The following is a 13,791-nucleotide window of genomic DNA, read 5'->3' as shown; positions in this document are numbered from 1 at the left end:
GACAAAATCCTCTCCAAATCTAAATGGCTCCTAAATCCATCACCCCTTCACTAAGAGCCAATTACGGGAAAGGATAGATAGGCTATCTTGTTAATGTGTCCCAGGGTTTTACTGAGGATATACCATCTCTAGGAAGGGGATTGGCTTCTTCAGATAATTTTCTTAAATGGGATATTGTTGTTGTTGTTGTTGTCTTTTCACATGTACTCCATTAGAAGGTTTGCTTTATTTATGTGAGTCATCTATGTGTTTTGTACTGGCTCCTAGTTAGCTCCTAAGTGCAAGCTGGTTGCATTGAAATATTGATTTAAAGTCCTGTATGGTTTGGGTATTGTCTGGCTTCACTAATTTTCCTTCCTAGAAGCTGAAGTGAACTAGAGAGGGTTTGCCACTTTGCTCTCTCTTTCTCTCTCCCTTTGTTTCTTTCTTTCTTTCTTTCCTTCTTTCCTTCATCATCTATCTAACCTAATCTATGTACCCTGGGGGCAGGGACAGATCCAGGATTTATGGGGCCTGAAGTTTACACAATGTGTGGAGCCATCTAAAAGAAAATATTGAGGGGAAGTCTCCATAGCTCAGGGGTTAGAGCACTGGTCTTGTAAAAGAAAATATTGTTATCATTATACATGAAATAGGAAAAGAAAAAAATATGAAAATATAGGATTTTTTAAAAAAGATTTTTAATTATTTATTTGACAGAAAGATCACAAGTAGGCAGAGAGGCAGGCAGAGAGAGAGAGAGAGAGAGAGGAGGAAGCAGGCTCCCCGCTGAGGAGAGAGCCTGATGTGGGGCTCGATCCCAGGAACCTGGGATAGTGACCTGAGGTGAAGGCAGAGGCTTTAACACACTGAGCCACCCAGGCACCCCTGAAAATACAGAATTTTTTTTTTTTTTAAGATTTTATTTATTTATTTGACAGAGAGAAATCACAAGTAGGCAGAGAGGCAGGCAGAGAGAGAGAGAGGAGGAAGTAGGTTCCCCACTGAGGAGAGAGCCTGATGTGGGGCTCGATCCCAGGAACCTGGGATCGTGACCTGAGGTGAAGGCAGAGGCTTTAACCCACTGAGCCACCCAGACACCCCTGAAAATACAGAATTTTAAAAGCTAATCACAAATATCATGAAATTTAAAAAAATCAATATTTTAGATTTATAAGTTGCCTAAGACATTTCTATTCTATATTTTACCTCCACTTTTTTTCTTGAAATTTTGCTGCATGTCCTCTGGTTATGACTTCACATGACAACATTTTAATTTAATTCAATCTTATCTCAGATAATTCGATCCTCTGTTGATTGAAATATTTCATTGTTAGCTTTAGAAAAATTTCTCCCAACTTCACACCTCATTACTGGTAATATCAAAGGCATTTTTAGGATTATTGTCAATGTTGGAAAACCATCTCTCAAGATTCTTTCATACGTGAGCTGTAAGGTATCAGAGTATTTCAAAGGTTCTTATTCCCTAATGGTAAATATTCTTTGACGGAAAATCAGGAACTCTTAGCCACCTATTGCTGTTATCGAATGTCATAGGATTATTTTCACACAACTCTCTGACCTCTGACCTTGCCGTGTCAGTCACAATCCCAGTGGGTCAGCAGCGGTTGCTCTGAAACCATTCCTGAATCTGGGTTGGTAGCAAGCTACCCTTGAACTAACTATACAAGTGACTGCAAACTACCAAACCCAAACTAAATAGATTCATATCTTCTCTACATCTTTCCTGTGCCTGTGCCACACTGAAGCCGTAAGACAAGAGGGGATGTGCAACTAATTCTGGAAATACTGTTGTATAATATGATAATGAATAGATAAAATTGTGGTAAAAAGCACTTTTTCAGATTTTACAAAAATGCCTAACCCCATGTGAACACATTGTTAGACCCCATGCCATGGCCTTGGAAGTACCTGACCCAGATGAGGGTCCACTTCTGCCTAGGGATTCCGTGACAAGAAAACTCTTTAAAAATATTACTCCCCCTACTAAGGCAATTGATCTTGCATTCAAACATAGATTCATCCTATTTTAGATTTCGATCTCGAGTTTCTACTTGAATTTTGAGTGAAACAGCTCTGTTTCCATTTAAAATGTTTTGAAATATATTCTAAGAAAAAAGAAGCATCTTGAAACAGTTGGGGCTGTGGCAATTTCAATTGGGTCTTCTTTAGGAGGATATTTTCCATACCTTTGGTCTTGCTTGAGCACTTGCATGAACTCCTTTGAATAATTTCAATAAAGTCCAGACCAGAAGAATTAAGTGATAGAGTTTATACTGGATCAACCAAAACTCTTCTGCTACCAGACATCTAAAATAGAAAAGTAAGGCCTTCTTCCCATCTATGAGCATGGTCCTGAATACTAGTGTAGTCTAGACATGTTTGGTGGTATGTTAAAAATGTGAAATGCTCTTATGTGTTTGTTTGTAATGACTGTTTGAATGAGAGCTAGACATATTGCATATGCAATATGAATTTCCCATCGCTTACCTTCATTCTTTGGAAAGGAAGACATTTGAAAAAAAAAGAAAAAAAAAAACAGAACAAAGAAAATAGATACATCAATCTGCTTCTGCTTTTCCTAAAAGGACAATTGCAGCCTAAATCTTACCAATTTCTGCCTGAAATTAGAATTCTTGAGAGCAGGATAAGTGAGTTCTTTGTTTTAAATATTTTATTTATTGATTTGAGAGAGAGGAAGAGAAGAGCCCAAGTGGGGAGGCGGGGCCGAGGCAGAGGGAGAAGCAGACTCCCCACTGAGCAAGGAGCCCAATGCAGGATCTGATCCCAGGAACCTGAGATCATAACCTGAGCCTAAGGCAGACGCTAAACCAACTGAGCCACCCATGTACCCCAAGATAACCGAGTTCTTAGAGTATTTCAGATGACAGTTGCGAAGAGTCAGGAGAAATGTGAAAAACCATGGTGTAAGGTTTAGAGCCGTGTAGAGATGTGACAGCAGCGGGCCACCAGACTGTGCTGGGTGGCTAGAGATTCGGGTAGCCACAGTGCCAAGCCACGCCAGAGATATTTTGTGAAAACCTCATCACCAACCCCTTGTGACTCAACAAGGGGCTCATTGAAGCCTGGTCTTACCGATTTAGTGGTCCTAGAAAAGAAACATTCTCGAGGGAGAGAAGCTAAGAGAATTATAACAAAAAAGCTTTGGGAAACACAGAATTTTGGTTAACGCAATAAAGCCAAAGGGAGTCTAGCAGAGATTAATGCTGGCAGCACCAATCGTAAAGTACAACCAGAGTAAAAAGGAGAGTCTTCTGTTTTTCTGATTAGGCTGAGGAGAGTCTCCTGGAATGCATCATCATGCATAAACAAATATGTAAATCTGCATCGAAGAGACAAATGATAAACAAGGAACAGTAGCAATAGTTACTTCAGAGAGCCTGCTGCATTAGAAATCGAACTTAAGTGTGTAGAAGGGGGAAACGCTAAATAAATAAATATTTAAGTAATAGGCTGTTCAATAGGTTCTTCCCATTTAAAGCACTGAGGCATTTCCCCTCCCCTCTGCTTTGGAGGAGGAAAGGGAGATGCTGCTACACAAATCATACCACAGAGGAAGCTAGAAAACCACTTGGAAGACAGTGACCTGCTTACCAGAAAGGAAGACTGACCTCTTACTCCAGGGGGATACTTTTCATGCTTTGGAAGCTCCTACACTCCTCTCATGCTGCCACCAGAAGCAAGCATGGTGAAGGAGATTTTGGAAGAACTGACCTTAGGGACGCCTGAGTGTCTCAGTCAGTTAAGTATCAGAATCTTGATTTTGGTGCAGGTCATGATCTCAGGGTTGTGAGATGGAGCCCTGAGTCAGGCTCTGCACTCAGTGGGGAGTCTGCTTGAGATTCTCTTCCCTCTCTGTCTCCCTCTGCTCCTCCCTCCGCTTGTGCTCTTTCTTTCTAAAATAAATAAATCTTAAAAAAAAAAAAAAAACAAAAAAAACCCAAACAACTGATCTTTATCTAAAGTTTGGACTATATAAGAAGTGTCCTTGGGGCTCCTGGGTGGCTCAGTGGGTTAAAGCCTCTGCCTTCGGCTTGGGTCATGGTCCCAGGGTCCTGCGATCGAGCCCCGCATCAGGCTCTCTGCTCAGTGGGGAATCTGCTTCCACCTCTCTCTCTGCCTGCCTCTCTGCCTACCTGTGATCTCTGTCTGTCAAATAAATAAATAAAATCTTAAAAAAAAAAAAATGAAGTGTCCTTGACTCTAAAAAACTAAAAGAAAAAGACTTGTCTGACAATGCCTCTTAAGACAATGGATATGGCCCAGATTCCTAAGATTTGGTGAGTAAGTGTTTTCTTGGTCATAGTGGTCAGGACAGAAAGCAGCCAAGCCTAGCCTTCTTAAGAGAAGCATATTCAAGAGGAGAGCTGTGATGGTGACTCATCCGAGCAGAAAGGAGTTATTACAGAAGCAAGAATTAATGTGCTGGGTATGCAGAAAGGTGTCAGCTAAAGATGAATTGCCCCTACTGCAGATTTCGGGGGAAAGTTTTCCAGCAGGAAGAGTAATACACAATGGTGCCTTGCCGGGGTAGTAGCCGATACTTGAGTATCTACCAGACAGTTGACAGCAAAGCCAAATCACAGCAGCACCAATTAAAAAAAAACCAAAACAACAACAACAAAAAAAACCCTTGCCATTTTCCTCACTTTTGATCTTTGTATCTTTCTGTTCATTCTCGGAGAATGAATGAATTGACCATGTCCCTCTTATCCAAAGCTGATACATGGAATTTGAAATTCAGGCCTAAACTCGGGGGAGAAGAGAAGCTTTAAACTGGATGTGAAGTAAAAACTTTAATTGGATTCTAATTGGATTTCTTAATATCTGAAAATGCTGCCTTTCCATTACTTAAAAGCTAGATCTACTCAAAATATCACCCAGTGGGTAGGAAAGAAGATACAGTAGAAAATCATTTATAGGAGAAAAATAAAGCAGAAGGAGTCTATTTTCTCCTCTCCCAATAATGCAGATACATAAATAATTCAAACAAATGATACCCAAATTCATTTCTTGAATCACTGCCCACAAATCTCTACAACCTTCTCTGTTGGAAGGTAAGACCACATGCAATAGACAAGAACACAAAAGCACCCTAAGAAATTTAAAAAGAAAAAATTGGTGGAGTAGAAGGAAATAATCCAAAGGAATGAAAGGATGAGAAGAAATTAATATTTCTTCAAAGCAAACCCTTTGGTGTTATTCTTTGAACTTTTTTTTTTTAAGATTACCTATTTATTTATTTTACAAAGAGAACAAGCATAAACAGGGGGAGGAACAGGCAGAGGGAGAGGGAGAAGCAGGTTCCCCCACTTCTCAGAGTAGGAAGCCTGATACAGGGCTCGATCCCAGGACCCTGGGACCATGACCTGAGCCGAAGGCAGACATCCAACGGACTGAGCCACCCGGGCACCGCTGTGTCATTCTTTGGGTGGGGCTAAGAATGTTTTGCATGCAGAGAGAATGTGAATAGTTTTTGACAAGGAGACCCACTGTCACTATATGAATGACCCTTTGTGATGTGACATCCCTGACTCTCCATTAAGAATGAGCATTTAGCCACTAGACAAACTTTGACCAATAGAACATTCAGCCATAAAGAGCACAAGGTTTAGAACACACTGACACTCTAGGGTTTGTCCTGTTTTCAGTCCTCTGAGAGTACCACATAAAGACATCTGGACAAGTTTATTGGAATATGAGAAAGAAAATGGCTCTATCACCTGCACAGCACCAGCCACTAGAAATGTGAGTGACATGATCTTAGATCATTCCATTCTAATTGAACTACCAGACGATGGCAGCCACATGAATGATCTCAATTGAGGCCAACAGAGGCATTTTTCAGCTGAGCCCAGCCCAAATCCCTGACTTGTAGAACAGTGAGCAAACATAATGGTTGCATTAAGCCATTAGGTTTTATTTTCATTTTCATTTTTGTCACAACAAAGAACTAGTACATATCTGTCCCGTAGTACTGTTACCGTTCTGTTTAATTTCTCTCTTTCAGCAAATTAGAAGTCAGAAAACCACCATGATTTGGTATCAAGTACATGCACCCACCCATTTTAGTCATGATGCCTACCTGTGAATTGTACCTGGTTGGGTCCTTCCATGGAGTCTCCCAGTAGAGGCATGCAATGGTTAAGCACGTAGGGACTCTGCCTGATTTAAGGAGGTTGTCACTGGTGAGCGCAGATAGCGCATGTATAGGATGTCTACTGAGGTGAGCCAGAGGTACGAGAGTATTTCAAGAAATGATCAAAAAAAAAAAAAAAAAAAGAAAAGAAAATAAAGGTTAATTTGTAGAGTCCATGACAATTCTTGCAAGTTTTATGAACAACGATTCTTGGAAGAACATTGTTTAAAAATGAAGAAATTCTTTCCAGACATACCAGTAAAACTTTTTCTGAGGTCATCTCCTTGTGCACATGCAATGATTCAGGAGGACAGTGGGAACTGAAATTTTGAAGCATATCCAGGTGGTATAGTTGTCTGCATTTTGGTCTCTCTCGAGGAAATTGCCATTCTGATCACAAACAATCTTTTCTTTAAGTTAAACATTTCGTTCTCCTGGGTGTTTGTTGCTAATGGAGACAGAAATACCACTCTCATCTGGATTTAATACATTTCACACACATATCCACCAAGTGAACTATTTTCTCAACAGAAGTAGAATTTTAGCGGTTTTTTGTGACTTTTGACACATCATCACTTACAAGAGGTCTTCCTTCAGGGGACTGTGTAGAGAGATCCCATACAAAATACGGCTATGTCTTGTTCACAAATGAATAAACAGATGTCATTTATAGATTTTTACTAACAAAAGCCAAATGACATCACACAAAGGAACTGTCACAGCAAAGTTTCTCTTGTTTCTTATGTTGTATTTGACTTGACTGCATATCAGAATGTTCCTACTACCTCCCAACTTTCTGCCAATAAATATGTGTATTTACATATTTTGGGACAATTGTGTCCTTCACAATGCAAAACACTACTTAGAGAGGATCAGTAAGCCTATCAGTTGCTATCCAACCCTCACATCCCCACCCTGGGATTTGTTTTTCTGAGTTTGTTTTTCATTGTTGTTATTGTTGTTTTAGATTTATTTATGTATTTGAGCAGGTGGGGTAGAGGAAGAGAGGGTCTTTTTTTTTTTTTTTTTAAGATTTTATTTATTTATTTGACAGACAGAGATCACAAGTAGGCAGAGAGGCAGGCAGAGAGAGAGGAGGAAGCAGGCTCCCCGCCGAGCAGACCGCCCGATGCGGGACTCGATCCCAAGACCCTGAGATCATGACCTGAGCCGAAGGCAGTGGCTTAACCCACTGAGCCACCCAGGCGCCCCGGAAGAGAGGGTCTTAAGCAAATTCCGTGCTCAGTGTGGAGCCCCGTTTGGGGCTCGATCTCACATACCTGAGATCACAACCTGAGGCGAAACCACGACCAACAGCACCACCCAGGCACCCTGTGTTTTTCTGAGTTTTAATACATGAACTCACTTGAGAGAAATGGCAAGTGTGGTAAGAGCTGGCAAATTAAAGCACAATCATTTGGAGGTGTTACAGACTTTATATGAAAACTTTTGTGATATAGTCAAAGAAAATGGGCTTTGGAGCTAGATAAACCTGGGTTTTCCTTCTATATTGAATTCAACAGGTGGTTCTGAGCAGGTGACTTAGGTTGGTTGGCACCCCCCCCACACACACACCTTTTTCTAACCTAAATAATAGAGGAAGATCTCCTACCTACTTTGAAGGTTTCATCATGAGGCTTAAAGTCTGTAATAGAGAAAAAGCATGTCTGGCATTAATATATAATCAGGATCTCAATTACCTTTAGTACTTTGAAAAACAGTTGCTTAATATTAAATAAATAATAATAAAGGTAATTATGAACATTCTCTCTTTAAGCATAAATTATATAACTACTAAAAAATACTCATCAATGATTGTCATTAATTTTACATTGACCTATCTCTACTTGTCTTTCTCCACACCCTGCGTGTTATCCTGGGTATTTCACAGCAACTTGAAAGTGTTTGGGCGAGAGTTGGGCCCCTTCCTGTCTAGTGCAGTGAACTGGGGGATATATCAACCCCTATCTAGAGAGGGTCTGGAATGGCCAGGGCTAACCTAAGAGCTTCCAATCCTAATCTCCTTTAATCCTTGTAAGAGAGAATCCCTTTACAGTTGAGGACAATAAGGTCTTGAGAGTTTAAGGAACTTGCTCATTAGCACGCAGATCCTGTTTCAAAACCCAGATAATTTCCTAAATAATTCTTCGGTTCACAGAAGCAGGGTATGTTTAACAAAGCTTCCAATAAACAAATTATTCCTGGAGATGAACATTCTCTATTTCTCACAGCGTCATGGGGCATTAGATGTTGAAATACTTTTAGAAATTGTCGATATTATCCTATCATTTTTGAGTAGTAATAAATCCGACAGTAAATAAGTGCTAGCTCAGGATTATATCAGAGCTAGAGCTCATCTCAAAAGTCCCAGAAAAAAATAGAATAAAAACAAAGCATACAGTAAAATTTTTCACTTAACTTTATTCTCCATTTTATTATTTGCTTTATTATTTACAGATGAATCTCTGTAATATTTTGACCCCTTTCGAATTATAGAATCACAGAATGATAACAATGGTGTGATAGAGCTTTGGTTATCATTTAATTTTAGTATTCATATTTTACAGATGTGGAAATAGCAGGAGTTCTGTTAGGAAACGTCACTTGTCTATTTCATCAACTAGGGAGGAGCAACATCATGAATATAAATAATACCTTTTAATTTCTAGACCAGAACTGTTTATACTCTTCTGTCTTATCACTTTCATTAACCTTGATATCTGATTTCATGGTAGCTAAAGATTTCATGGTAGCTGAAGTTAAATACATGAAAGCATTTTCTTTAACTCAATGAACTCTACAATCTTGAAGGAAAATAAAATGTTGTTAAGAAGCTGGAAGATGTCCCTTGAGTTTGTTATCTCCTTCACTGCATTATTTCAAGCAGGCTATGCCAAAGTAACAGATCCGAATGTATAAAGGCTCAAATACTATGGAAATAAATTTCCTTCTATTTGATGGTCTAAGGTGTTTACCTTTTTCCATTAATGGTCCGAGGTGCATGGTAAAGTGGCAGAGAGGAACTCAAGGAGAGACTCAGTCCCAAGTCAGAAATCCAGGTGAACAGCATCTCTGCTGTCTTTAACACAGCTTAACTACGGTCATTGAAAATCTTAGCTCCACCCCATCCAGCCAGAGCTGAAAGGCACATAGGATGTCATATGGGCAAAGTGTGGAAATGGAATACTTTAGCTTCTCTCTTTCCATTCTCCAGAATTATCACATGACCACATCTGCAAGCAAGACTGGAAAACATTGTTTGTGTTTCCAAAACAGGGGGAAACAGATTTTAGTGAACATTTATTAAACTTCCATTTTAAAAACATTTTAAAGAAGATTTTATTCATTTATCTGACAGAGAGAGGGCACAAGTAGGCAGAGCGGCAGGCAGAGGGAGAGGGAGAAGCAGGCTCCCTGCTGAGAAGGGAACCCTGCGTGAGGCTGCATCACAGGACCCTGGGATTATGACCTGAGCCAAAGGCAACCACTTGACAGACTGAGCCACCCAGGCACCTCTTATTATAATTCTATAGGAATTTCAAATCCATTTTTTGGACCTGAGTATCTTCCTCCCTCCCTGCCTTCCTTCCTTCCTTCCTTTCTGAATATATTTATTTTTCTAAATGTTTGTGTGTCTCTCTATATGTATATGACTTGCTCTATTTATGGATGCCTTTTGTGATATACATTTGAATCTTTTTCTGGGTGTTGTACTTCTCTCAGTATGTATGTACTGATTTTTCTCTGTGTCTGTCTTAATATGTGAACACAATTCATTTTGATATACGTGCTTTCTTCAATTTGGAAAATAGGCTTTTGTTAAATACTGGGAGCTATAGGGATTAAATGATTGTTAAACAGTAACTGAATCTCTAATAATACCTAACCACCATTCGTGGACTGTTGAAGCATATCACAGATTGCTTTCCTACATTTGCTGAATTTTAAGCATTACAAAACCTGTCTTTTGCTAATAAGAAGTTATCAGCTCAGCTTATTTACATAGCGAAACTAAATATGCAGTTAATTTGCACATTTAAAAATGTTTAAAAAAAACGTTTTCCCTTGCACACTGGGGGAGCTCTAAGTTGCACAAATAAGAAACTTTAACTCAAAGACAACCAGAAAAGCCCATGGATATACAAATAGGACTAATTGGTATTTGGTTTATAGCTACATGCTGACAACGATTAAGCTAATTATAAGGCGCATGGTGCTAAATTACTATCTTTTTCATACATTTTCTGAAATAGCAAGAACTCCAGAGAGGTTCTGGTTCAAAGTCTAGTCATTCTAAACAAGATAGAGTTAAGATTATTTTTCAGTTAACCAGTTAACCTACTCCAGCACAATTATATCACATTCAGAAAAACATTACATTTTATATTAAGGAAACCAAATAAACATATTTACTTAGGTGAACACTGATAAAAATTTCAAATCTTTTTACCATGCTTTCGTTCTGAAAATTGAGATGTCAATAATGAGTTCTAAGAGAACATTTTGAGAGAAGACAAGAGGAAGTTTGTTCTGGAAGCAATAGGGTATCTATTGGCCATGTAGGAGAAAAATAGAAATTGATGCCAAGAACCTTTCATTCTTTCAAATAGAACTGAGCCAAAAAAAGAAATAGCTGCAGAAGAAGATTGTTTGTAAATTAAAACATTGTGTTACAGTGTAGATAAAATCCTCCTTTGAGCTCTAGAGAATAAGACTGAATGCCACCAAGACCCTTGTTAACTTTCAAACTACAAGTGGTTTGTTGCAAAGTCATTAATGAATCCATTTCATTCTGTTCTATCATTTAGATTTATTGAAACCATGTGTAAATTCTAATCTATTTAAACTACTGAAATTTACCAGAAGTGGAAGAGAAAGAATTATTTCTCTAATGCTTTTGGGGATGAAATGGTTTTTTTTTTAAAACAAATGAGCTGTAAGCTTTTACCACACAGTAACTTCCCTCCAATGGATATCCAGAACTGGGCCCTTTCTGAATTATATAAATGTGTGGGCACCAAGACTTTAGTTATACAATGATTATTGTGAATAGTGGCATTACTGATATCTGGGTTTAGGAGTATAATTGAAAGGAGCTTAAAATTCAACCTTGGAGAAAGATTCAAAGAATTTATGAAATTTATCATCTTTTACTGACTCCTAACATGTTTTTTTAGACCCCAAGGGATCATATATTTGGTGGCAAAGAAATTCAAAATTTTAAGGAAAGATGTGTAAAGAATTAAATTAGACCTGATAGAGAGTCTTTAGTCATCCTAACCTTCTACCTTTACCTTCTTCTATTTTGCCCCATCTTTTCTACCTTCTCCCCATTTTTTTTCCCTTGACCTGAACCTTAACCAACCAACACAACACAAGGCTTATATATAACAGTTCTTAAAAGGAGTATGTTGGCAGTTATCAAGATGGAATTGTACCAATGATACCAAGAAAGATGCAGGGAAAAAAAAACCTAAGAAAACAAACAGAATATTCCCCAAATGTTGTAACCACAGTTTTCAGAGCAGTCAGGGACAAGAAGTATATAATCTGATCCAAGCCAGAAAGGCATGTACTCTCTTCCTCTGACCCTGTGAATCTCCAATTTTGCTTCAACTTGGAGACTTAGCTGGTTTCCAGGTATTTGCACATTAACTGAATATAGCCTTTATCTTTTCTCTGATACTCTGAAATTTTTTTGGATAGATGTGGGCCAAGAGACGACTAAGGATATTCTTTTCCCATTTTTTTTTTCTTTCCTTTGACCCTTGCCCAACTTTATTTAAGCTGTGGGGCTCTGCAAACTTGTATGGTTAGCATTATTATTTATTTATTTATTTATTTATTTTTTTATTGAGAGAGAGAGAGAGAGAGAGTCCGTGCATATGCACGTGTGTGAATGGTGCGTGGGGAGCAGAGAGAGGGGGAGGGAGAGAATATTAAGTAGGCTCCATGCTCAGCATAGAACCTCATGTGGGTCTTGATCCCAGAACCCTGAGATCATGACCTGAGCTGAAATCAAGAGTCTGGGGCTTAATTGACTGAGCCCCAACGTTATTAACTTACAACCAGTCTTAAGTTTATGTGCGATTGTCATGATCAAATCATGCATGTCGAAACATTTGATGCATGATTTACCTATATAAGAATGGCAGACCATCAGTGAAGTCATGAGAATTAGCTTATTGTTTCTCTAAAGTTCTTTCTTCAAGCATTACTTATTAAAAATTTCAAAATTGCAAATATACCTTCAGAAAGAAAATCTAGATAAACAAAAACAAAAAAAAATAAGACGTGTGTCTCTTTTTATGTCATGAGTAAAACAAACAAAAAAGTAACTCATTCCATTCATAAGTAAATCTGTGTATGAGACATGGGAAATGTACAGCTAGATTTAGGGAGCAATACAATGTTAGCACTACATTTACTGCTTGGAGAAAGAAGCAAAGAGAAGCAAGAGTTAGGGAAAAGAACTTCAGCAAGCTTTATTTTGCATACATAAAGTTCTATCCCTAAAGCTGTTGGAAATGTGCCCCAACATTTCATACTCTTCGATTTAGACCAGTTTAGTATGTTTAGAGAGGGTTACCAGGTAAAACATATTTAGTGATATTTAACATCATTTTCATTATAAAAGTTATAGACAAATCAAAAGCCAAAATTCAGTGATTTATAAGTGCAAACTCTATATCACACACAGATAATGACTTATAAATTGTTCATTTGCCCACATGTATGCACTGTTCTTTAGAGCACAATAGAAATGACAGGTTGCATTATTCCCATTTAAGGGATGATACAACTGAGACAAAGACGACTTACGTGGATTGCGCAAGGTCCCCAAGTAGTCTGCAGAGGAATTAGAACTACAAATCAGATTTTCTGACACTGTTACAGACATAAGATTCAGCTGTTGTAACAGAAAATATAGCATGAGACAGGATGGTCTTCACAACCAAGACATTTTTTTAAATTATAGAACTTCTTGACCAGCATGGTTTTGATATTTAAATCTATTACAAGTACTGGAATATAAAGGACATGTGGTCTGCCAAGAGAACAACCAAATTGGATATATTCTTAATGAAATTGACTGTTATTTGGGAAGTTTGGGGGAGAAAATACTTCCTAGGCTTAGCATAAGTTTGCATGCTATCTGCTATTACAGAGAATATGGTTTGACATATTTCTGCTATTAATATAGAAGAAACTCATACAATATAGTCTATTTTCTTTTTATATTCAACCACTTGTACTGGGCTGCAGTGTGCCACGGAGAGCAGCTAACAGAAGAGTCGTCATTTGGCAGTGTGTTCAGATGACATGCTAGTCAAGAATATATCTGAGTTAGAACACCTGGCAAACCCAAGTAGCTTCTAAAGCATCCCTCTAAGGCATACTTACATCTCAGAACAAATAATTGTGAGCTATAATTCCCATGAATGCATGCTTTGGGTGGCCGAATCATTTTGCAATTTGCTTAAGTAAAATTAAATTATGCCTCAAAATTTTAATGATGGTGAAGGTGAAAAAAGGAGATTTAAGAAATAATTACAATTCATTTTAAAAATTTACTATACAAACTTTTTTTTTTTTTTAACTTGATTTTGCAGGGACACATACTAGTGTAG

Source organism: Neovison vison, chromosome 2 (assembly GCF_020171115.1).
Source record: "Neovison vison isolate M4711 chromosome 2, ASM_NN_V1, whole genome shotgun sequence".
Taxonomy (NCBI): domain Eukaryota; kingdom Metazoa; phylum Chordata; class Mammalia; order Carnivora; family Mustelidae; genus Neogale; species Neogale vison.
This window is presented reverse-complemented; position numbering follows the sequence as displayed.